Source organism: Carassius carassius, chromosome 3 (assembly GCF_963082965.1).
Source record: "Carassius carassius chromosome 3, fCarCar2.1, whole genome shotgun sequence".
Taxonomy (NCBI): domain Eukaryota; kingdom Metazoa; phylum Chordata; class Actinopteri; order Cypriniformes; family Cyprinidae; genus Carassius; species Carassius carassius.
The window spans coordinates 41,253,677-41,281,250 of record NC_081757.1 but is presented as its reverse complement, the minus strand read 5'-3'; the positions used below and the strand labels follow the sequence as shown (position 1 = coordinate 41,281,250).

At 35.4% G+C, this 27,574-nt stretch overlaps 1 protein-coding gene across 4 annotated transcripts in view; it reads left to right on the top strand.

Moving 5' to 3' along the window:
- The window catches only part of kcnip4a (potassium voltage-gated channel interacting protein 4a), a 207,706-nt gene that overhangs the window by 82,902 nt on the left and 97,230 nt on the right, over nt 1–27,574 (top strand). The window lies entirely within an intron of this gene.

Genomic DNA, 27,574 nt, shown 5'->3' with positions numbered 1-27,574 from the left:
TTGTGAGGGATACATGTCCATGGTGACTCTACAGAGCCATACTAGCTAGCAAGGAATTCACAGCTTTGCTTGACTGCTTAATAATGAGAATTACAGCCATAGATCTCCATGACAGATGCACTGCACCAGAAAGACTGGAGGAATAGAATCTATTGCGCCCATAATAACAAAGAAATATCCTCAACAGAGCCAGGCAGCCTAGTAGAACATAGTGTTCTTGGTGCATGCAAGGACTAGGACAAAGAGACTTTTTAACTATGACTAACTGTTGTGCCTCAGAGGCCTGTGTGCATGCAGTTTGCTGAATTTGCAGTAATTGCTGGCTACTTAATGCTTTACCATCATTTACCCTAGCAGTTCTGTTGATTACAGTTTAATGACAATTATATACTGTGAGCAGGACCGTGAACATACTGTAGTGTAATGTGGAATCACTATGATAAGCTGTGTCTGCACAACAGTCGTCTAATGTATATTTACAGAAGAACAGCAATAGTGTTGCAGCGTTGTAGCCATCTGGTCTTCTCTGACGCCCTCATAGGAATTAGGGAGGATAATTGGTACTGTGTTCCTTTTATTGTATGGAAGCCTGTTTTAAGCTCATTTCTGACATATTTTTCGTGATTTTATTTCTTAATTGCAACTTTATGTCTCCCAAATTATGATCTGATACAGTTTACAACTTCATATCTTACAATGTGACTTTATTAGGGGTGTAACGGTACATGTATTTGTACTGGACCGTTTCGGTACAGGGCTTTCAGTACGGTGCACGTGTGTATCGAATGACCGAATGCAATATTTTGTGTGTGGAACATAGGTACATTTTTGTGTTTCCTAAAGAACAAAATAAGTGGCATATTAAGAACAAATCCCGCCCTGCAGCTGATTCTAAGGCCGGTGACACACTGGCTGCGTGGCGTGAGTGTGGCGTTTCTGCTGCGTGTCAGTTGCGTGACGGCTGCTTCGCGTTTTCTGTGTCTTTACACACCAGAATCGTTCCTGGCGCGGCGCTGGCGCGCTGCTGCTACTGTAGGTGACATAGAGGGAGGCCACCTTCAGACCAGGATCTTGTGTTCACGACAACAATATCTATACTTCATGTTGAGCATAAATATAAAGCCTACTGATAAAGGACACCGTCAACAGTATTGACGGCAAAATAGATTATGTTTGACAGGTGCAATATGCCAGTGTGTCACCGGCCTAAGGTTTTCAAAAGGCATCACGTGAGTGTGAACATCACTACAACTAGGAAAAAAATGATTGTAATTCAAACGCAGCTCCCGTCGGCATTTAAACAGACCTTTGCTCTTAATTCTGATCGGTCCAACGCAATAACGAAATCTGAGCAGGTCTAAAAACTGAAACTGTTGATGCTGCACTTTACACTTTGGAAAAGTTATATATATTTTTTAAACATGAGCAGGCCTACAAGCTGGGATTGGTAATGCTGCGCTGTAATCATAGTTTATTTATATTTTTCATTATATTTTATTATATGATATTGGTTTGAGACAGAGTATTTTATTTAGTGGAGAACTTTGCAGCAGTATTTTATTTCTTATTCTTTTTTTATTTTATATATATTTTATTAAAAAGTATTTTAAAAAAAGTGTAAACAAATTGTAAAAAAAAAGTTATTAGTAATAAACAACCTGCAGTTTAATGTTTGCATTTCTTTTGCTTACTGTACCGAAAATGAACTGAACCGTGACTTTAAAACCGAGGTACGTACCGAACCGTGATTTTTTAACTCATAATTGAGAATATTTATTGTAAACGTTTCTCCTAATTATGACCTTATATATCAGAGAGAGTGACTTTATGTTTATGTAATTGCGGCTATTTCTTCAAATTAAGAATTTATACAGTATTTTAAACTGTGACTGATATCACTTAATGAAACTTTGATGTAATTGTGACTATTTCTCGTAATTATGACTTTGTATTTCAAACTGTCATTTTATATATCGGAACTGAGAATATTTCTTGTAGTTGTGACTATTCCTCCCAATTTCTTATATTGCGATGGAGAATATTTCTTGTAGTTGCTTTTTTTCCTAATTATGACTTAATATCTCATAAAGTGACTGTATCTTGTAGAGTAATTGAGGTGTTTTCTCATAATTGTGACTTTATCCCTCACACTTGTAATTGTATCTCTTACAATGTGACTATATATCTCATAATTGAGAATATTTCTTGTAATTGAGACTTTCTCTCCCAGTTATGACTTTATATCTCTAACAATTACTTTATATCATGTAATTAAGAAAATGCCTTGCTATTTCATCTCTACATCTTCCAAAGTGACATTGTCTCAAATTGTGATCTCATAATTGAGAATGACTTTTTCCCCCACTTTTTCTGTAAATTATTACTTTTTTTCAAAACTGTAACTTATATCATATCTCATAATGTCACTTTATATCTCACAATTATCTATTTTATTTTTATATTTATTTATTTATTTAAGGCAGAAACAGGCTTCTACAGCATGTGATCATGTGTGCTATGGAGCTTGTTAAATTCTCCCAGTATACTCCCAGTGGAACATGGGCTCATTTACAGTGAATTTGATTTAGATTTTTGTTTGTGTGTGTGTGTGTGGGGGGGGGGGGTATTATAATTAAACAGGGTGCAAGTTAATCCCCATAATGGAGATTTCAAATGAAACACAACTATTTGCAACAGAGTAACATCAATAGCAGCACTACCCACTGCTCTATTAATACTAAATTACATCTATTTATAAATCCTCAAACGTTCCCATGCTTTGCTCAAACTTATGGGGATCCCATAATGCATTTTACAGTAATTTGTTTGGAGGAAAAAATAACCTTGCCTGCAGCAATTTCAAAGCAAATTTCTGACTGTAGTATTTTACGGTTTAAAAATAAATAAATAAAAACATCTGTTTCTTTTACTGTAACAAAGAATGCATCTTGATTTATCTGAATATAATGTGAATATAAAGATCTAGTGAGCAGAAACTGAATGCTTTTATCAACATTAATGGTCTCACTGATGATCTCATGCATCTCGAAGAGCTGAGCTCTCACTAATTACACACTCTACCAATTACTGCACTTCCATTGTGATAATGGCAAACATGTTTTAACGCCCTCTGGAGAAAAAAAAAAAACGATCATCCGGTTTTTGGTGTTTTGATCCATTGCACTTTTATTTGAGTGCTAAAGTCTACTGTACTTGTTACAAAACTTCAAAACAAATAATGCTTAGCTGAAAGCAATGCATCCAAACAAGTTCATCCTGTGCTAATTGCCACCCAGATAATAGCAGCTTTTCAATTGCTTTTCAATAAAGATAGATATTTCGGTAAAGATATTTTTACTTGCCAAAACAAAAATAAAATTAAGGAAGATGTGGTGAGAAGCTTCTATTAAGCTAAATTAGGCATTTAACTCCTAGAAACTGGTTGCTGGTTTGGCATTTGGTGTGATGGAAGCATAAGTTAACAAAAATATATTTTACAGAAGTGCCAAGTTGAACTTTAATGTTATAGCTAAACCTTACAGTTCTCTCAAGTGCTCTCAAGTCTTGGATTTAGTCACCTTCGCTTACAATGATGTCATTGGTACAACACGTCAGCTTAAGTGCATATAACTGGTTCATAAGGACCCTTTCTCCTCTTTAGTGACATTGAACACTTAGAGGCAGATAACATATTTTCTCTTAAAATTATATTGGTAGGACCCTATGATTTATGCAATGCAGAAAGCATGGACACAATCCAGGCAAATGAGATGCAGGCATAAAAATGAAATGCATATCGTGATGTCATGGAGTTTGGTATATTTTGGAAGAATAAGGCTGTAAAATTAATGTTAGTAATTATTAATATATTTAAACTTGTAATTTGCTTATGCTGCTTGTCTCTGAGCACAGTATTGTCTACTGCACATGCTAGAATAATAATAACACCAATTTTAAATCATTATTAGTATATTATAAGCATGCGATTTTTGCATCCCTGTTTTAATATATACAATAAAGTTGTTGTGCAGCACTTTTTAAATTAATTTTGATATTTTTATTTGATTACATTTTAAAAGAATGACTAAATTAAGAAATTAAATTAAAATTAATGAAAATTACAAAACTTTTTTTTTTCTCGGGATTTCAATCCCGATTTTCAATTAATTTATTTTATAGGGCCTAATATATCAAATTTCCTTTGTTATGAGATACAGTTTCACCTCACTAGCTATTTTTCTATCCACCTATTTTTATTCAGATTTGGGGATATAGAATTTCAAAAAAGCTGGATGGAAACAGTAACATGCATAAATGCAAGAAATATGCAGGAAAACTTGGTTTAATTAAGTAAGATAATAAACTGTGTCACATGATTGCGTTATCAAACATCAGTCATCCAAACACAAGATAAAATGACCATGTTTATTGCATTTCTTCTGTGTTCTGAGGCGCAAGTCATTTATTAAACGCAAAAAAAAGACACACCGTAGCTTCTCCTATTGCAGCAACTTCCATTTTTCTTAGTGATATTTGGCAGCATTTTAACAGGAACTTAGTATTTTGTTCTCTTTAACTCACTGGATGGAAACAGTTCCTTATTTGCATATGTTTTATGCAGTATTCCAATTTTGTGCAAAAATTTAATTTGCAACTTTGGATGGAAACATAGCCAATGACGCCAGTCGTCTAATCATGCACTCAAATCAACTTTCATTTTACATGCTCTTAAAGCTATTGAGCTTGCCAAGGTGCTTTCTGTTCAAATGCTTATCTGTGTTTGAGCTTTAACCGTGAATTAAAGCATCAGTCTCAGGAGACATTCATAGTAAGCTCTGCTCTGTGTACAAGTGAGCTAAACTGCACCTCCCACAGCTCCATGCTTAATTTAAGAAGCTATTTGAATGGAAAAATATACCTCCTATGAAGATCTGCAAAACCAAACCAGTGTTTCTCAGCATGGCTATAAAAACATCATCATGTAGCAAAAAATGGCATTAGGAGAATAGATAATGGCAATAATCATATTAGTCGTTTACCCGTGAGGCGCAGTGCGAGAGATATTTCACATCAAATGTTGAACAGGAGGAAACACATTAACAATCTGTCACTTTTGACGAGTAAAGTAAGTTGCCTAAGATCATTTCTTACTACATGACTCCCTGATGAATTTCTCTGGTTATTAAGGCTGATCGCTGTAAAGAAGAGAAGCATGAATGACTGGGATGCTGCCATTTGCTTAATATAATGCAGAATATAGTGAACAGGCTGTTGAAAGATTAACCGAATTCTTGAATATTTCATAAAATTGCTTAAAGAAAAAGCTAAACCAATTATTTGTTTTCTTTCTCCTGGAAATATCTTGCTCACTTCTCGGGTTTGTAACTAGCCTCCACTTAGATTCATTGGATCAAAATGTCTTTCATGATAAATGAGATTCCATTTCCATCATTTAATGCCCAAGACGTTACAGCCTTTCATCAATACAATCAGCATTGGTTTCTCTGGCTTTGAACAGGCAGAACTGCAGACGGCTCTCACTATCATTTTGAGTAATTGCATTTCCATTGGGCCTTGAAGTCCCCCAAGCAGAGTGAAGAAGCCTCTGGGCAATTTAAGAGCCTGAGTCACCAACAATTAAATGTTTTTATAGCATGCAATCAATGTGCTTATCCACGGACAGGACATAGCCATAGCACTGTCGAGAATAAGATAGCAGACACAGACTTTTTGGATGGCCGTGAAGGTCCTGCAGGGTTTCTGCATGAGAACAGAGAATATTTTGTATTTTCTTTAGTATTTTCTATTTTAAGCCAACCCAGGCTCATTGTGAAGAATGCAAAACTGCAAAATAAAATTGCATTGTATGTTTCGCTACACTTTAAATGTGTAATATCCAGTAAATGGTGCTAAAACACTTTCAGTTTTGTCCAAAACACAATCTGGCAAAATTTTATCAGTTTGGTTGGTGTACGTATTGCGGCATTTCAAAAGCCTCAAAGGTTAATTCTTTAGCACGATTGAAAATATTGTATAACCTACACTAAATCCTACTCTAAACCTAACAATAAGTTAACAAAAGCAAATGTACAGTAAGATAAAAATGCATTTTTTGATGCAACCATGCCTTTTTAGATGCATTGTACTAGTCTTTGATCTCTTTTATCGTGACTCATGTTTCCTGGGACTCGTAGTCAAGTGCACCACATCAAAAGAGCAATGCTGTACCAGGTGCGCTACCGAGCAAGTTTACTTCATCAGAAAAGCCACATATATGGAGCTGGTTATGTAAAGCAAACATCAAAATGGATTAATTTACAAATCATGCACTATGGTAAAAGGGTTTTGAGGTCATAATATAATATTGTGCAAGGAACCACACATAAATAGGTAGATTTTTGGAGTTTTCATTTGCAGAAATGTTGGTGAAGGCATGTTTTTCAATGAACCTGTTGTTTTAAACACTATAGTGTAAGTAAATTGTAAAAAATTATATATTTTTATGTAAGTTAATTTTGAAAAATTATATATTTTTTAGCTGCATTTTAATTTATATTACAATCTATTATTGATAATTTTATAATAATAAGATGCATTATACAATGTGATATATACATACATATGTACATATATTTATGCCATTCACTAAGACTTTGGGCAGCTCATTTTGTGGTTCAACCTGTTAGTCGGTGCATTTTATAAATATATGCATTTGTGCTATCAGTGTGTGCTTTTTCTTCTGTTTCATATTAAGTGCATTTACGTGGGTTTCTTAAGAGGCCACAAGTATGGCTCTCTAAAGTCTCCTCGTGTCTTACCTCCACTGATTGCCTTCTTTCTCTTGTATTGCAGTACTTGTATAACTGATGCTGAAGATGCCACTCCGGTGTTTAGTAAATCTATTGAATCACGTGATGTAATGGCCAGTGAAAGGCAGCCATGACTCACTGTGACAGGACACCGTTCCCTGCAGATGGCCATTACATGCACTACACTCGATGTTAAAGAGCACAGTGGAGGATTATGAGGGCCTTCGAGACCCGACTATGTCTACTCTTAAAATCATCATAAAAAAATCATTTTTTTTTTATAGACTTGCATAATAAATGATTTATTCTAATCAATTTCATGTGCTCTTGAACTTCCACACACAGCGAGCTTGCATAAAAATGTTTTGTCTCAATCAATAAAAGAAGTATATATGTATGCTATTTATCCTCCTGTAGCAGTGTTATTCAGTTTTTCATGTTTGAATGTTCTGGACTTATTTTAACCATGACAGAGCCAGTGATGCTTTAAGACAAAGTATGTGTTTTTCAATTGTAGTTCTGTGGTTTTTAAGGCATTATACTTAGTTGAATCTAGGTCATACAAAATATATTATATCTATATCTATAACCACTGTAATCTATATCAAAATCTATATGTATCTGTAACTGTATCAAATGAATAATGGTTTAATATTTGGAAAAAAAAATACATTTTTAATGTGTGTGTATAAATATATAAAATAATTTTTTTTTTTGTTGTTGTTGTTGTTTTACTGTGAAATATTGCAATAGTAAAATTTATTTTTTAATTTTTAGTAATATAATTTTATTGTTTATTTATTTTTTAATTTTCTTATTGGTATATATTCACAAAACCTTGGCCAAACTGTGCAGCCTTGTTAATATATATATATGTATATATATATATATATATATATATATATATATATATATATATATATATATATATATATATATATATATAAAATCACATTTTAAATTGCAATCAGATATTTTTCTTCATATCGTCTCTCCCATCATTAGTTATACTTGCCCTTTACTTGGAAATGATTCTCCAATTTTGAAAATCCTAGTAGGCATTCGTAACCCTACTCTCGTCCAGTTCCTGAGCCACAGAAGCAGGAAATGATGTCAGTGATTGGGAATTGATCCCGGTCATAGAATGACTCTCAGGAGCCAATTCCAGTCACTCTCCATCTGACCTGCATCCTACTGCTTCATAACACACCTATGTTTATTGTACAGCACATCTTTAGTCTGAGCGATGGACAACCCTGTGTAAATACATTGTGAATTATTTAGAGGCCAAGTAAAGTGCAAATAAGATACTATAAATAAGCTGAGTGAATAATTCATGAACTGTGGTCATTGCTTTATTATATAAAAAGAAATAAGAACCTGAAGAGGCAGAATCTCTAGTATTGGCTTTCGTTGTTTTGTACAGTTTTGAGAGTTAAAGTGTAGAGGTCAAGTCATTTATTACTGTCTAGCAGATGGCACTTTAGCAGCCTTTAACACCCTCTTAACACCCTGAATGTTTCCTCAGCTCTTATTTTCACATCGCTGCAGACCCAATTCCTCCAGCTACATGACTAGAAATATTAGAATGCTCATCACTCAAGGTCCAGGGATATCAAGATTTAAAGAGCCAGTACACTTAATTTCTCTGGTGGATTCATCATTCCTGAAGAACTTTCCCTTCAGGTCCCTGTTCTGTAGAACAAACCTTAAAAAAAACAAAAAAAAAAAACAAGTAGCTTTTCGTCTGTTTTTTTTTTTTTTGTCAAAATATTTTCAGCTTAATTATAAAAACGAATTAAATTAGATTTTTACATATAAAAAAGCCCTCCCTACACCTACCCTTAACTTTTTGATTATTTACTTAATATTCATTGAAAATAAATGGTTTTCTGATAATTATGCAATAAAAAATCGTGTCGATATTTATAGAGGTTATTATAGCACAATTCTATAATAAAGGGGTTATTATAGAAACCCCTGGACCTCACTAATTTTCAAAGCCTGGCTACGGCCATGATAGTCGGTAGTTTTATAATGTATCATGACTGCTACACTAAAACTTCTTAAAAAAAATAAAAGCTGAAAATAAATAAAATATAAATTATACATAAACTTTTAACTTTTAAAATTTGACTTTGACATTTAGTACTAAAATTGCTGGAACTAAAAACATTTTTTTTTTCAATGAATGCAGTATTGTTGTTAATCAAAATAAAACTATTAAAAGTCATTAAAAATAAAATTACAAATGTCACTAAAACTAAAGATAACATTAAACAAACATAAATTAAGCTAAACAGAAAAAAACTCTTAACAAATTAACAAAACACTGGAAAAATGTAAATATAAAATATGTATTATACTCAAACATATTATACTATTATATTCAAATTCAAAATAAAATAAAGTTAAACATTAATTCAAATTCAACAAATATAAAAAATATCAAATTAAAAAAAAATATATATACTAAAATTCAAATAAAAACTTGAAATGCAAAATTAAAGCTCAAAATATTAAGAAAAAACATAACAGTATATAAATATTACATAATTATTTCCTAAAATTCTGAAGATTTTTCTTCAGGTTTAAGAAATGCTGCTGTACAGTAGGAGAGGGGTGCTGACAAATCCAAAACCTCATTATAATGAGTTCATATATCCCCAGGCGTCTGACACAGTCAACAGAGCGTGTGTTTGACATCCTTATCATGGAGAACATATATTGACCTGTTGACTTTGACATCGTACACATACAGTACTGCCCCGAATCTCCTTATCAAAAAACCAACAACAGTATCTCATTCCCCCACAAAAATGTTCAAACACATGTAAAGTTGACTGATTCACCCGTACTGGGTGATAAAACGAAACAGCATTACTGGAAATCAATATTAATAGGCTTGATGCATAATTCAGGTATGCATTTCTGCCAGTCAGGTTAGCCTCATGATTAATTCATGGCCGGCTTTAGATACACAGCAGTCCTCATTTTGTAATCCGCCGACTTTACTGTCCATCATCAGACGCATGTGTGCACCGCATTCAGCGTTATTAGTGCCGATAACAACAGCAATGCACTTTCTGCAGAGCTGTTTGCACCATTAATCATCAAAATGTGTCAACACGTCCATCTTAGAGGCTGGCGTCCTGCTGAAACATCTGTCATCTTTTGACTGTGTCCTGCAAGATAAAAAGGACAGGACACAGTCTGCATGGACAATGTGTGCAGTATGATTAATTTAGCGCTCATAAACAGGAGTACAGTAGATGTTTGTGTGTACAGGGAGCAGAATAGGATGGCTAGGATGAATTAATAAGGTGTTAACTGGATAAATAGACCATTGAAATGGGTCCATAAATGGGCGAATAAGAAGGTGTTTGACATATAAAAAGAGTTCAATTAGTCAAATAAGAGAGAACATGCAATATATTTTCATTAGTTGAAATGACATGTTTCTGTGTGTTTCTTTGTGTGTATTGTAATGAAGTGATTTTATTGATGGGATTCCCTGAGGACCCCCCCCCTATTTACTTTCTTACGATAATGCAGCCTTATTGTAAGTGATTTCTCAATGCATGATTTTCTAAAGAAAAATGAATTTTTGTATTACCTTAACCTCTTGAGACCCTGCGGCCTCATATGAGGACATTACATTTTTGTGAATTTCTCTGAGACTGTACATGCCACAGTTTTAAGTCTGGGTGTCCTGTACAGAGCACATTCAGGGCTTTTCAGAGAAACCAAATGACTGGATGATTCACCATGACCACCCCGTCTCCTTGGTCATCAAAATGTCTGAAATTAATTTAGTGACACTCTTATGGAAATATGATAATATTTTGTAGTTATCATTTAAATCTGTCTAAGTTTTAAATTATGTGTCATAAATCAACATCTCAGGAAAATGTTATGGGGTTTCAAATCAAAATATTAATTTGTTATGAAACAGGACATTGATTTCATACATGTCCTCACATGAGGACACCGGGACTAAAAGCATGTTTATTACGCATTTTTGGAGACATAACAAATGAATAGAGAAAGAAATTATATTTCAATATTCTATTAAATATTATATATATTATTATGAAAATCTTGTCAATTATTACTCCCATTATTACACTTCACACCCAAAAACACATTAATATGCAAATTAGATTTATTTTATAGATACATTGTATGTAATGAGAAAACCCATTAATGGTAATTTTACACACATTTTGCAGAAAGAAAAATGGTATATTGAATCATTCTGTTATAACATAGTTGAGAATCATCTTTATACAAAGTTTGGTAAAAAAAAAAAAAAAATCTTGAAAACTAAAAATGTATCGGTGATTTAAAAAATCAATTGATTTTGCATATGCATCTTCATTCATATCTTTTCTTTTTTTTTTAAGAAATTGAGTCCCGATGTCCTCTACTGAGGACATAGTATAACTTATGAATGAAATGCATGAATGCAGAGCACAAGGCTGCACTGGGAAATCCCATGTGCAATGCATGACATGCAATATGCATCTGTGCTTGCAAAGTGAACGAAACTGCTTTGCAGCATTTAACACCAGCCAATAGGAGCTATTCCAGACAGGCTGGAAAGATAAAGGCAGCTAGTTAGAAAAAAAGCCACAGTTCAAAGGATGTTTACATTTTCAAATAAACTGTGAACGTGTCAAATTAACTTTTTGTACCAATGGAGTCTATGTGTGTCATACAGTAAGATAGACCCACTGTACTCGTATGAGGACATATTTTTCTGCAAAAACTACTTCCTGTACAAAAACAAATTTTAGGTATTATACTTATTAGGTCCTACATATCCCAAATAGCAAGAACAATTATAAAATGCACACCAGGCAAACTCTCGGGTCTCAGGAGGTTTTATTTTATTTATTTGTTTGTTTATATAATGTCTGATTCTGTTTATTTATTGTAAATGCAAACATATAATAATGTAAAATAATAATAATAATAATGTAAAAATGTAATAATAAAAATATGACAACAACAACATCGCTGTTGATGTGAACAGCAGTATCTTGCCAGGCTGTTATGGATAACAAATTATTAAAATACCATATAATATTATTATTATTATTATTATTATTATTATTATTATTATTATAAATAAATAATTGTTGTTGTCATTATTTACTAATTAATTTTAATGTTATTCTTATATTCTTATGATTTTATTAATAATATAATAATAATACTTATCATCATCATAATTGTTGTAGTTTTGTTGTTATTAATTTAATATGGCAACAACAACAGTTATAATAATAATTATTATTATTATTATTACTAAAGGTTATTGGATAAGAAAGTAATACAACTTTTAAAAATAATAACTCCTTGTTACATACTGCCTCTACTCATAATAAATGTATAAATTTGATTAAATTTGATTAACTTTGAATTTGAACATTAATGAAATAATTAATTATAATGGAATTATAAATATTAAAATGTTTTTATTAATATATCATTAATGTAATCATAGATTTATTAGTAGTAGTAAAAATCAATTTACAACTATCTTGACACACAGGACTAACGGTACATAGGATTGTGCAATATCTTGTCAGACAATATTGTGAACAATAAGATTGTCATTAAAAGTATTTTGTTATTATTATTAAATATTTGAGAAAATCCGTGTACACAGACACAGTACACGATTGATCAGTAACATTTCAAGGCGTGGCTTCACTAAAGATCAGCTGAAGATATTTTTACACAAGCAGATGAATAGTCTGATTCCTAAACCAGCGTCTGCACTCATATGATCTGTATTTACTTTTTACACACAACTCATGCAATAGGTTTCATACTTCATTTGCATGGCAGCAGTGTGTAAAAAGGGTTGGTTAGCATACGCACGCTAAGTGCTCCGTTACAGGGTTGAGCTACAGACAGGTGTATTGGTTTCACTCAGTAACTTATATCCAGAGGAAAGGGTTTCCCAAGTGTGCTTGAATTGCAGCATGCTATAAATACGTAAACCAGAATCAGAATCAGAATGAGCTTTATTGCCAGGTATGTTCACACATACGAGGAATTTGTTTTCGTGACAGAGCTCCGCAGTGCAACATAACAGCGACAGAACAAAAAACACAATAAGGAATAAAAAATACAAAAAAATACAAATAGGTGGGTAAGGATTGACAATATACAAATTGACAATGTATGGCAGGTATATTAAAAAGAGCATTTATGTATGTACATGTATATTATGTGGAAAAATTGTAACTGTACGCTAAGTATGTGTGTTTGGATAAATAAGTGTATGTGTATATAAATATAAATATAAGTAGTATAGTGTGTTCCATGTATGTACATGTATATTATGTGCAAAAGATTTACGTGTACGCTAAGTATGTGTGTTGGATAAAAAGTGTAGTGTATATAAATATAAATAGTGTAGTGTGTCCCACAGTTATTATCAGCTGTTCATAAGATGGATTGCCTGAGGGAAGAAACTGTTCCTGTGTCTGGTCGTTCTGGTGCTCAGTGCTCTGTAGCGTCGACCAGATGGCAACAGTTCAAAGAGGGAGTGTGCTGGGTGTGAGGGGTCCAGAGTGATTTTAACAGCCCTTTTGCTCACTCTGGATAAGTACAGTTCTTGAATAGATGGGAGGGTTGTACCGATAATTCGCTCAGCAGTCCGGACTACCCTCTGTAGTCTTCTGAGGTCCGATTTAGAAGCTGAGCTGAACCAGACAGTTACTGAAGTGCAGAGGATGGATTCGATGATGGTGGAGTAGAACTGTTTCAGCAGATCCTGTGGCAGGTTAAACTTCCTCAGCTGGCGAAGGAAGTACAACCTCTGCTGGGCCTTTTTCACAATGGAGTCAATGTGAATGTCCCACTTCAGGTCCTGAGAGATAGTGGTGCCCAGAAACCTGAATGACTCCACTGCAGTCACAGTGCTGTTCATGATGGTGAGTGGGGGGAGTGCAGGGGGGTTTCTCCTGAAGTCAACGATCATCTCCACTGTTTTGAGCGTGTTAAGCTCCAGGTTGTTGAGACTGCACCAGACAGCCAGCTCTTTAACCTCCTGTCTGTAAGCAGACTCGTCACCGTCCTGAATGAGGCCGATGAGTGTGGTGTCATCTGCAAACTTCAGGAGCTTGACAGAGGGGTCCTTAGATGTGCAGTCATTAGTGTACAGGGAGAAGAGCAGTGGGGAGAGAACACAGCCCTGGGGAGCTCCGGTGCTGATTGTACGGGTGCTGGATGTGTATTTTCCCAGCCTCACTAGCTGCTGCCTGTCTGTCAGGAAGCTGTTGATCCACTGACAGACGGAGGTGGGCACGGAGAGCTGAGTTAGTTTGGGCAGGAGGAGGTTTGGGATGATCGTGTTGAAGGCAGAGCTGAAGTCCACAAACAGGATCCTCACATAGGTCCCCAGTCTACCTAGGTGTTGCAGAACATAATGCAGTCCGATGTTTACTGCATCGTCCACAGACCTGTTTGCTCTGTAGGCAAACTGAAGAGGATCCAGCAAGGGTCCAGTGATGTCCTTCAGGTGGGCCAGCACCAGTTTTTCAAATGACTTCATGACTACAGACGTTAGAGCCACAGGCCTGTAGTCATTTAGTCCTGTAATTTTGGATTTCTTTGGGATGGGGATGATGGTGGAGCGTTTGAAGCATGAAGGGACTTCGCACAGCTCCAGCGATCTGTTGAAGAACTTTGTGAAGATGGGGGCCAGCTGGTCAGCACAGGATTTCAGACAGGCTGGTGTAACACAATCTGGGCCTGGTGCTTTTTTCCTTTTCTGCTTCCTGAAGACCTGGCGCACCGCATCCTCGCTGATCTGTATTGCAGGTGTGGGGGAGAGGGGGGATGCAGGAGGTGTGAATGGTGAGAGCGCTTGATTGGAGAGGTGTTCAGGGTGGGTTGCAGGAGTTGTGAGTGGTGTGAACAGTTGTTTGGAGAGGCATTCAGGGTTGGTTGCAGGAGTTGTGAATGGTGAGAGCGGTTGATTGGAGAGGTGATCAGGATGGGTTGCAGGAGCTGTTAATGGTGTGAACGGTTGTGTGGAGAGGCATTCAGGGTTGGTTGCAGGAGTTGTTATTGGTGTGAACGGTTGTGTGGAGAGGTGTTCAGGGCAGGTGATGGGTGTTCTTTCAAACCTGCAGTAAAACTTGTTCAGATCGTCTGCCAGTCGTTTATTCTCCACAGTGCTGGGGGGTGGTGTCTTGTAATTGGTGATCTTCTTTAGGCTTTTCCACACTGATGCGGAGTCGTTCGAAGTGAACTGAATCCTTATTTTTTCAGAATAATTCCTCTGCCACTTTGATCTCCTTTTCCAGTGTGTATTTAGCCTGTTTATACAAGACATTGTCCCCCTTCACGTAAGCATCTTCTTTGGCCTGACGGAACTGTCTGAGTTTTGCAGTGAACCACGGTTTGTCATTGTTGTAATTTAGTTGAGTCTTGGTAGGAATACACATATCCTCACAGAAACTGATATATGATGTTACGGTCTCTGTGAGTTCGTCCAGATCGGTGGCAGCAGCTTCAAAAACACTCCAATCAGTGAGGTCAAAACAAGATTGTAAATCCTGCTCTGCTTCATTAGTCCATCTTTTTACAGTCCTTAATACAGGTTTAGCTGATTTTAGTTTCTGCCTGTAGGTCGGTATAAGATGAACCAGAAGGTGATCAGAATGTCCCAAAGCTGCTCGTGGAACAGAAATGCATCCTTTATTGTTGTGTAACAGTGATCCAATATATTACTGTCTCTTGTGGGACAAGTAACATGCTGTCTGTATTTTGGCAGTTCACGGGAGAGATTGGCTTTATTAAAGTCCCCAAGAATGATTAAAACAGAGTCTGGGTGTTGTTGTTCTGTCTCTGTGATCTGCTCAGCGAGTTTCTGTAAAGCTGAGCTCACGTGCGCTTGAGGAGGGATGTAAACACTAACCAGAATGAACAAATGAAACTCCCGCGGCGAATAGAACAGCTTGCAGTTAATGAAGAGCGTTTCGAGATTTGAGCAGCACGTCTTCTTTAACACAGTTACATCTGTACACCACCGTTCATTGATGTAAAAGCATGTCCCGCCGCTGCGCGATTTCCCCGTTGATTCTGCATCGCGATCCGCTCTAAACAGCTGAAAGTCCGGCAGATGGAGCGCGCTGTCCGGTATGGTGTCATTCAGCCAAGTTTCCGTGAAACACAGAGCAGCAGAGTGGGAGAAATCTTTATTTGTCCGAGAGAGCAGAAGCAGTTCGTCCGTTTTGTTGGGTAGAGAGCGGAGATTTGCCAGATGGATGCTAGGCAACGGCGTTCGAAATCCGCGTTTTCTAAGTCTCATGAGCGCGCCAGCTCTTTTTCCCCGTCTGCGCATCCTCTTGAAGCGTGTGATCAGGGTAGCCGCTCCGCCGAAAAGAATGTCCAGCAAAACATCAGAATAGTCGAAAACCGGTGAAATATCGGGAGATGTGTGTTGCCGAATATCCAGCAATTCGTCCCTGGTGAAACTGATTGCAGGAATATAACTAAAGACAGGACAAACTAACAAAAACACAAAAACAACTGCAGAGCACGTCACGGAGGCAGCCATCCTGTATCGGCGCCACTCCACTAGCCTGTGACGCTTACTGTAGCCTGTGAGGTCTAAATGTACCTGTGAAATCTGTGCTAATTTTCTGGAGAGCGGCTCAGCTGTGGCTGCTGGTAGCTGTTACCCTTTTACTGAGCTTATTTAGTGTCTGTCTTTAGGTTCATTTGACTTGGCTTAAAGCGTTTGACCACCTCTCGAGTACCCAGACTCTCTCTCACAGTCTCAGTATCAGCACAGCTTTGCTTTGTGACAGCCACTAACTGTCAAAGCCAGTGAATTACAGCCTTGAAGGAGCTGTCAGCCGCGTGAGTGGCTCTGGATCATGCTGGTGCTGTGCAATAAAGCAACATACATCATGGTGTCATGTGAAGATGCACGAGGCTGTCGCTCGCTGCTGTCCTGCTGTTTAGAATAAAATTAATTGTTTGATCTTTGATGTCGGTCATAGATTTACTGTACAGTATGTTGTTTGCATCAAAAGAGTGTAAATGAGACCCAATGCTCTGTTTTTTATCAAATGCTTGGTCACATTAATTTATTAGTAACAAATAGAGTAGAAACAAATAGTGCAAGATGGTGTAATAAAACCAGCCAAAAACTGTCGGAAGTGTTATGTTTTTCTCTAACTGACTAAAGTGTTTGTGAAGAGAAATGGAAATGAAGATTTGCATTTATTGCTTAGTGCAAAGATGTGCAATAACACTAAATTGAGTCCTGAGCTAATATTGCTGAGGATCATTTAGCTAAAACAAGCGGCTTACGAGAACTACATAATCATAATTATAAACATGCTCGACTCCAAAGTGTGGTTTTAGGGGCAGACTGAAGCTGAATCTACTGTCGATTAATGCATGCGATGTTGTTGTCAGCTAAACGAACTAAAGCTTAAATAAAATAAACAAGTAAATAAATAATATATAAATATTTAGGAAATAGATATAAACTTAAAAACGTAAAAAGTAAGTAATGTCCCCTTGGCGAATTACTGAACATAAGTTTTAGTTGAAGTACTGAAAACTTAATATATATATATATACATATATATATATATATATATATATATATATATATATATATATATATATATATATATATATATATATATTACTATGGTTATAAACATGGTTGTGTTGCACTTCGAGTAATATATTGTGCTTTAAGACATGTCAGCATTTTCAGTTTTGAAGTAAGTGTTAAATGTAAAATGTAAAAATAAATTTATTGCTGAAAATATCCTTCCTGTTTATTTATTGAAACTACAGTAAGCTGCATTTTTCCCTACTTTTTCCTTGTCAAAGAGATGAATATATATGTCCATCCTTGTTTGAAATTCCAAAAAATGTGTCACAGTGATGCGATAAAGTAGAGTAAATACTATTATTAATATATAAAATATTGATGTATTTGATATATTAAAAAGACCTTTTGATTCAAGAGTCAGACAAAGATCCCTTGTGAAAAAGAAGTAACCTTTAGTACTTTTTAGCTTTTATAATATATATAGGAAGCGCACCTCTTTCACAAGAATGGTCATGTTTACAGTACACCGAGACAGTCTACTGTGCGGAGGCATTTAATTTTTCTAGCTGTAAAGCAGGACAGATGTCCAAATGTGTCTCGCTGAGAGCTTCCTGAGCACCTGCAGCAAGAGGCCCTCCAGCGGTCCTCACGGAGGAGCTGCGTCAGACGGTCTACTGGGGGCTGCAGGTGCTCTCGCTGTGCAGCAGATGCCTCCTCATACAAACAACATCTACATGAATCACTCCATCAATTAATCATGCAGTGCCACATTTATTTAGTGGGTACCTCTAAATCACAAGTGCTCATTTTTAAGGAAAACATACCTGATGTAGAGTTAAGTACATGCACCATTAGGAAGTGCTTTATAACACTTAATATTACACTTAAAGTTAATATATTTGAAATGAATTAAATTGCCACTTTATAATTACTAATGAAGAATTATAAATATATGTAAATAAAGCTAATTATGAAATTATATACTGTAGATGTACTTAGGTCACACTTAAGTGGGTCAAAAACTCTTAATAATTGCATTTTATATAAATGCATTTTCATTTTATTGTAACTAAGAGTACTTCTATGACAAAAGATTATTAAATTATTATTATTATTTTTATTAAACAATGATTTTTTTAAATAAAAAAAATTGACATTATTATAAAATGCCTTTTTTAATACACTTATTAAAATTGTACTTAAATGTGTTGAGAAACAGTCATGTAAGTGCACTTAAGTTCCAACGATTCCAGCAAATTCATATACGCATATACGTTGGTTCAACTTTGCTCTTTGAACAAGAAAGAAATTGCTCCAAAAAATGATACAAATAACCATTTTTCACTTGACATAATAATTGACATAATGAGTGATATGTTTTTACTGCATCTTGTATGTTAACATGTCAAAAAATGTGACCCTCTAAGTACATTTGAGTGGCTTTTTGTTTCATTAATATTAGCTGCACAGACAAATTTTACTTTTAGGTTTTGAAGCACACCGCAAGTGCACAATCAACGACAGTTATTTAGGGATAGTTGTTCACAGGTAAATTAAACAGCATCTAAACTGGCTTGTATTAGGAGGTGTTGTGAAGTAAAACAAAAGATGCCATGTAAAGCACCTGCTTCTGAGTATGTGAAGTCCCTCGAATGTGTCCTTTGAAGGCCACCATCTTAATTCGGCTGTAATTAGGAACAGCAGGTCATTATTCTCATTAGCCAAGGAGTCATGTGTGTGATGGTATAACAGAGTCTGCTGGCCAGAGCACCTGCTGCTGAGAGCAGTTGGCAGTTAATACTAACAGCACCAACACCAGCAATGCCAGTGGATTCACACATGCATCATCTCAGAGCTTCTCTGTTCATCCTGTAGGGCAAGGCTGTCTTTTTGTGTTTTGCTGCAGGTTAATATTCTGCTATAGGCTTGCGTTCCACAAAGCGTCAATTTCAAAACATTGATGTTATAAGCCTACAGTATGGTTTTGTTTATTATATTCTGACATATTTCAAAATCTGAACCCTTGATTTTTCTTCAAGTATGGAAAGGCATTTTAGGAGATATCTATAAAAGAGGTAGTGAAGGAATTTTTTTATATAGTTTTTATATTCCAGAGTAATTAATGTATATGCAGTTTTAATGAAGATCTACATTAAGATTTAGAAATACGGGTGGATAAAAATGGTTAAATAAAGGTTCACATTTGTATTACAAGATAGCCCTCTACTGTCTAAATTGAGTCTTGCAATAACAATTCAAGATAAATACTTACTGGACTGAAGCCATTTAGCTTTCCTGGATTAAATGTAAAAAATGTGAGTATAATGATCATCAGGCTTTGAGAAACATGTATTTGTAAATATCTTAATCATTTGCATTACATTATATGTTTCTTACCAAACATATTATTTAAAGATATAGAATGACAATAGAATGAATTTTTTTTAGTATGTAATACTGTTAAAAAATATCAGTGATTTAGAATGTAATCAGAATTTAATCTTACCGTTTACTCATCTAATTAAAAAAAAATGTTTAGGTTTAGGCCTCCTTTTTTTCCTCCTCAAGTATAAGCTCCATATTCTCACTTCTTTTTACAATACAGCACTATACACTGCCTGGCCTGAGAGGAAAAAAAAATCTGCTATTTCATTAGACTGCCTTTAGCTTTGATTTGTGTGCATTCATTGTAACACTGTAACATCACACCATTTATTTCCTTCAAAAGTTGCAATGATGTTAAGAGAGTCAAATGCATTCAACAATCCAGAAATATTAATCAATGCAATAATGATCCAATCCTTGACTCCACTTATTTAAATCCACACTTTTTATTTTATTTTATTTTATTTTATTTTATTTTATTTTATTTTATTTTATTTTATTTTATTTTATTTTATTTTATTTTATTTTATTTATTTTATTTATTTTATTTTATTTTATTTATTTTATTTATTTTATTTATTTTATTTATTTTATTTTATTTTAGACCAGGCAGTTTATGAGCCAGTTTATGAGTGTGATCAACAGAAGACACATATGCATATGCATATTTTTTTTATTTTTTTATTTTTTTTGTCTAAAGGTTATATATATATATATATATATATATATATATATATATATATATATATATATATATATATATATATATATATATATATATATATATATATATATATATTAACTATTATTTAATATGTCAGACTTTACAGGGTTTAGTTTGATCTACTCAGTTTATATCAGTACCCCCACCATTAATGGAGAATTTACTAGTGAAATAAATGAGTTGTGGCTGTTTCAACACTAGAATACTTTTGGCATAAGAAATGGCGTCTTTCAACCATCATCCAGTCAGGGTTTTAAATTTTAATGCAACTGTGAATGTATACTTACATTTCAGACTCTCATATGATGTTTCAATAATATTGTTGCCAAAAGACAGATGTGATTTGCCCAGTCTATAATGGTGATATATTGTTGAGCACTGCTTAGGGTTATAGTTATGGAGAACTACATGGATATTCTCAAATATTCCACACCTTGTCTCATACTGCCACTGTGTGGTCATACTGGGATAGTTAAGTTTTGTTCATTTTAGCTGTTGGATATATTCCTTGTAGAAATGTTTTCATTTGTGAAGCACTGGTAATTTTGGAACTAATTTTTACTATTAACTAGTTTCTTATTAGTGCTACTTGCATATTTGACTGTTTATTAGTACTTATAAACAGTGTTGGGAAGGTTACTTTGGAAATGTAATAGGTTACAGATTACAAGTTACCCTGTTTAAAATGTAATAGTAGTGTAACTTTTTCAATTACTTTATTAAAGTAATGTAACTAATTACTTGTGAGTACTTTTTGATTACTTTTCTAAATTTGTGAAAATTAAAGAATAATCAATAAAAGCATATACATCAACTTAAATACAGTTATCTAATAAGCATGTGACATATTCTGTGTAATAAACTCCTGAAACATTGGTGTTTTTTTGAAACTGCTGTCTCTGTATATGATGATAGTTTTCTCAAAATAAGTAAACTGCACATGAAGTGACACAGAGCAGTTCTAGAAATTATGTTTATGTGCTCGTGTACTCCTATATTGAGGCAGCAGAGGTTGAAAACACTGCGAGCTTCAGTAGGCCTATGTGTAGTAGATGAAACCATGTCTTTGCCATCAATTTACAGGAGGGGCGGACTGGGAAAAAAAATTCAGACTGGAAAATTCATACAAACAAATTCATGGACAAAACTATTTTTTGTATGGACCTGACATAAAAAAGGTTTAAATCTTTAATTTGGGGACATGCAAAATAATTAAAAGTTCCCTCCTGAACTGCACCATCACTTCCATTTTTCTCTTCAGTCTCTTTATTTTGCCCTGTTATCCATCTCTCTCATGACTTTAATACTCAAGATTGAACAAAACTATACTTTACAATACAATACTCTACAATACTACAATATCTTTATAGAAAAATCCTGATACTGTACACGAGTCATGTTTTTCCCTACAAAAAATTAACCCTGCTTTTATTAGCCTATATAAAAGTAAAATAACCTTGTTTTTTTTTTTTTGCAAATGGATTTGTATTTATTTTTACATAAATACATTTGTAAAATAATTTTACATTTTTGGTTATCACAGTTAAACAATAGTAACCATTTTCTCTGGATTTATAGTTAAATATTAAAATGTTAATTTTCGTAAGGGTTGTGGTGTTGTCTCTCGTAGCTCCCCCTAAACCTATAAAAAGAAAATCGGAATTTTTTTTCAGCTAAATTACTACTGTAACATTACAACAGATAATAATGATGTCCTTTATATAGTATTTTGAGTGATGACTGATGAGCAACGTGCTGCTGCTTGATTAAATTAAATAAAAAAAAAACAGACAAAAACGCATCATTACAGATGAAACTGACCTGAAACCCTGAACAGTAGTTCTGCTTCTCTGCTCCAGCAGGCCACCCTACTCTCTCTCTCTCTCTCTCTCTCTCTCTCTCTCTCTCTCTCTCTCTCTCTCTCTCTCTCTCTCTCTCTCTCACTCTCTCTCGCATTGATTACTCGGAGTCTGATCCAAACCGTTTGGCGGAGGCGCGGAGAGCGCGCGAGTCATGACTAACACTTCATGATTTATTAGAGATTTAATTATCAAATGGCGGATTCGCAAATGATCGCTTTATTACATTCGGCAGGCAATTATACAATAATGATATTAAATAGTGGGGCAAAATCGGCTGCCAGGCCACCGGGAATTGTCCCGGTTCTCCCCGTGTCCAGTCCGCGTCTGATTTCCACAGACACGCAGAATGTGCAAGTCATATATTGCATTTTTGGGGCTTTATATTAACAGACACTAGTCGATGTCATGTTTTGATTCAAGTGTACTGACCTACTTTTGATTTAGTCATCCAAAATGTGGCACATTCCGCCTGCGTTAGGCATTTCGTTTTTATGATTGGATTCTACGAACCAGACTGCATTTCCGCATCCCGGAAATTATTAGGGCGGTATGTCTCAGAATAGTCAGTGCAATTTGGGAAAGAAATCAGTTAAATCTGTATGTGGATGTGTGTAAATATTCAAATGTAATTCCCTTTGTAATCGTAAAAAATTTCATAAGTAACTGTAATTTAATTACTCATTTTTTCTTAGTAACTGTAACTAATTACAGTTACAACAATTTTGTAATTAAATTACGTAACGCCGTTACATGTAACTAGTTACTCCCCAACACTGCTTATAAAGCACATACTGTCTTATTCTTAATCCACCCAATACTTAATTGAGGCAAAAGTCTTAGTTAAAAGTGAGAACTGGTCCCCAAACTAAAGAGTGACAGAAAGTATGGCATCCACTTTGACTAAAGTACACACAGAAAGATATCTTTTGGAAAGACTAACCAACCCATTCATTTTCAGATCATCTGCTGGTCATGTACAGTTGTCATTTGTCGCTATCCATGGTGCTGCAAAACTACCATCTACCACATAATGTACATTTCACGCACCGTTTCTGTTTGTCGCTGTCCATGGTGCTGAAAAACTACCATCTACCACATGATGTACACATCACGCCGTTTCTGTTTGTTGCTGTCCATGGTTCTGGAAAAACTTCCATGGTGCTGAAAAACCACATAAGATAATGGACTGAGTGATAATAAACTGAGTAATAGTAATCTTATAGCATGTTGATTACAATTTCGGTGACTTTGGTTACTTGAAGGGGAAAAAACAACCCACCTCAAAGAAACTACACCACAGATTTTATACAGTGTAACAAGTGGCAACCTGCAATTGTTACCTTATAGAGACATTTATACCTTATTTAAGCCATAAAATAATGAATGAATGAATAAATGAATTTAGGTTAAGGGATGCCCAGTAATATTTCTGACTGGAATAAAACCAATTAATGTAGATGTTACCATTATCGTTTATTCAGTGTAGGTAGACTCAGAGATTGCTTTCGCATTTCGGACAACAGAAATCTATTCAAAAGGGTCATTTTACTTTCAACCTGTCAAATGAAGGTTATTAAATGTTTGCTTCTCTGATACTTTTTTAAAATTGTTGTTAGCCTTCTTTTCTTCACACCTGTATCAGAAGAAGTTACTGTACACAGCTTTACTGTAATATTTCATATATCTCCACCAATTTCATACATATGGTTTATGATAGAGGTTGAACGCGAGCAGGGGAAGAGAGGCACCTCTGTATGCCTTCATTCTGTTTTACAGGGACCTTGAGATCATTTCCACACACTGAGCTGAGAAACCATGTTGAGAAAATTGGCCTTTGATGATGCTTCTTTGTGATGAATTGGCACAGGGTCATGGGTTTTGTGGATGAATGGAGGTGTGGGTGGAGGAGAAGGATGATTTGAGCTTATCTGTGTATGTGTGTGACTGACTGTGTTTAGAGGTGAGCTGAACTCTCCAGCTGCTTCAGGTGAAGCTCAATGTGTTGTGTATGGTGAAAAAAGCTTGTGATGGAGCTTTATATGAACTTTTGTGACACTTTTATCACCTTTGATGGCCACTGAAGAAAACTTGAATGTTTTCATCAAATAAACCAATTAATTTCAGCTGGTGGGTTGTGACCCAATAATGCATCCTTTGTCTGCTTTGGGAAAATAGTGCTAACTGATTCTATGAGCATGCATAGTACAGTATATGGCAAAATAAAAATGAATAAATAAATAAACAAAATAGAGGAGAATATGCTTCCCATTTTTTTAATTTGTTGACAACAAAAGTGTTGTGGTATTTGGAGCAAAAATAGGCGATGCCAACAAAGACAGCTTGTGTGACATGCCCTCATCCTCAAATAAACATAAACAAAACTATGATAAGAAAAGTCCACCAGGTTGCATTAAAAAAACCTTAATTTGGGATTAGTCTTAAAAACCTGGGCCCGGTTCCCCGATAACGTTCACTCTTAGCGCTCTAAGAAGACCTTGAAAGATATTTCTTACCAAAGTTGTTTATGTTCCCCGAAGTGTCCCTTAGGAAGCTTCTTAGCACGCTGCCTCTTACGTCCGACGTTACAAGAGCGCTGTCCAAACTGAGGGTGCTGAATTAGTTGTCATCGATTGCTCAGGAATCGATTTTCCACTTCACGCGAAGGTGCAATACAGCGTTAAGAAAGACAACTCGTTCTATGCAAATGAAACATTCCTCAAATTATTACAGTAACATTTATTTTAACATAGTTTAAGTTATCAGTAGAATATAGACTCTAAATTAAATTATCAAATGGTCAGTAATATGTTCACACGATATGTTGTGATGGTTAGACGAACCGGGTATCCCTCGCTAATCTTCCACCCTTCTTATCCTGTTGTGCCACTTGTATATTAATGGTAAGGTACTTTACAATCAGAATTGATTGGCAAGCCCTATGGTCCACTATAACCTGCACGTTTATGGCTGCGTATCCCTTTCGCGATAAGTAGCCTACGCCTGATCAATCACTGATGAATTGGCGAGAGGGATGAGTGTGCCATCCATCAGGATGTAATCCCCGGCATGGCGCAGAAGGGCGTTGGTGACAGTGTGGACGCACCTCCACACCGAGGTCTTGATTTGGCCGTAGCCCTCTCCCACGACCTCGATGAAGCTCTCTGTAACAAAAAAAAAAAAAAACCGTAGCGCTGCAAGCAGCTGGACTTCAGGGCTTAAAGCATTATTCCGCCGCGTTAGCCTGGCAAGCGCAAGTCTGAGAAGGTCCAGCAGGTCCATAATGAGTTGTCTTGGGAGGTGATTTTTTTTTTTAATATAGCCACGTCAGGCAAAACTTCAAAAGGGCTTAAGCTTTGCCGAATAAAAAAATTGACATGGACTAAACGGCTCCACGTCCGGCGCTGTCTTTGATTCAATACAAGGACACGTTGGATCGCTGCCATAGTTGGTCGCTTACTGGACACCACCATGCTTAACCATTTATAGATCTTAGCCATTTAGAGCCAAATTGTTTGCCAGATTTTAATTATCAAAAGTGATTGCCAATTCGCTTTAATTACATTACGAAAAAGTCTATAGACTAATTACCACCATATTAGTTCTGATACCACATAAAGTCAACTTCATAAATAGGCCTGTATCCATTGCGAACATAATTTATTATGGGTCTTAAAATGTCCATAACATAAAATCATTGTTGAGCCACAACATTGTCAACAGTTTGACTTGTGCTGCGCTGCGCTGATTTCTAAAGACTAGCGTATTGAGCTCAAACAACGCTAAGAGAGAGTTTATGAATGATCCAGACGAACCTTACGAAAGTGTGACTAACAGAAGTTATACTTAGTGTACGAACATGTCGGGAATCGTGCCATAAGGTTAAGAGAGAGGTTATGGAATGGGTTAAGAACTACTTAGCGATAAGAACGTTTTGGGGAACCGGGCCCTGTGCAGTTCATGTAAAAAAACATATAAATAAAATATACAAAATATTTTTTTTACCTATATATCTCCAATAAATACATCAATAAATAAATGTTTAAGTTTATATGCAATTTATTATTTTTGTTTTACAATAATACATTTTTATTAATTTATTTTTGCTTGTTTATTTAATTATTTTTTACGATATGCTTAATAAACACAATAATCTTAATAACCATTATTTTATTATTATTTTTATGTGTATTCTTTAAAAAAAATTAAAACTGTACTGGTTTGGTCACCACTTGATGTTCAATGTAAAAGTCTCATTCAGTACCCTAAAGCAAAACCAGTTGAGAAGCACCAAGAAAACATATCTCAGTGGATATGAAATGTCAAAGTACTTTACAGAAAAGGAAATTAGTAATGTTTGAGCGATTCAAATGTACTTAACACATTTCCTTTTGTCAGAAATTAGCTGTCATCTGTCAACTGCAAGAATGAGTATGAAACAGCTTGAACCGTGTCTCAAGGAAAGGCTCTTTACGTTTGCAATTTGCACACCCACACATTCATTGGCAATCACTTCTGCCTGCTTTTGCTAATCAGTAACTTTAAGAAGAGAGACTTTCCAGCAGAAAAACATATTCCCCATGCATTTTCTTGACGCTCAAGAGCCTTTCTTTCCATCCTCCATGGAAGTCAGCATTAACTTCACAGGGTGATACTTTCTGAGAAAACCCCATGTGTCACTGCCTCCTCCCAGAGTCATGATTAAGTGGACTCTCAGATGCACACCGCTCTTAAATTACAACTCTTGCGATTGCAGGATAGCAATTACCATGCCAGTACGCCTGTCTGATTAAGATCAAATTGTTGTTTACATACCGCAATCTCCAAAAAACACCATTAATATGTTTTTCCAGAGAAGTCTCTTCATTTCTGCAGCAGCCCACTAATTTTCTAGTCACCACACCAGTACTTTAAAAGAGCTTTTTTGCATTTCTCACAGGAGAAGTATCGGTTTAAATTAAGCGTGTTCGCAGTTGAAAACTGCTGGTTTGAAGTATACGTATTATTATGCATTAATCTCTGGCATTTTAATGAGCGCCAGCTCTGGCGTAATTGGTGCACTTGAATTAAAAGCAGCCAGCGAACAGAAGTCGGAGTCGACAAACACCGCTCGGCCATTCTCGGGCAGCAACAGTGATCACTTCACACTGCCCTTTTCCCCTCCTCCTCTTCTCGCTGCTCCCTCCCGCCT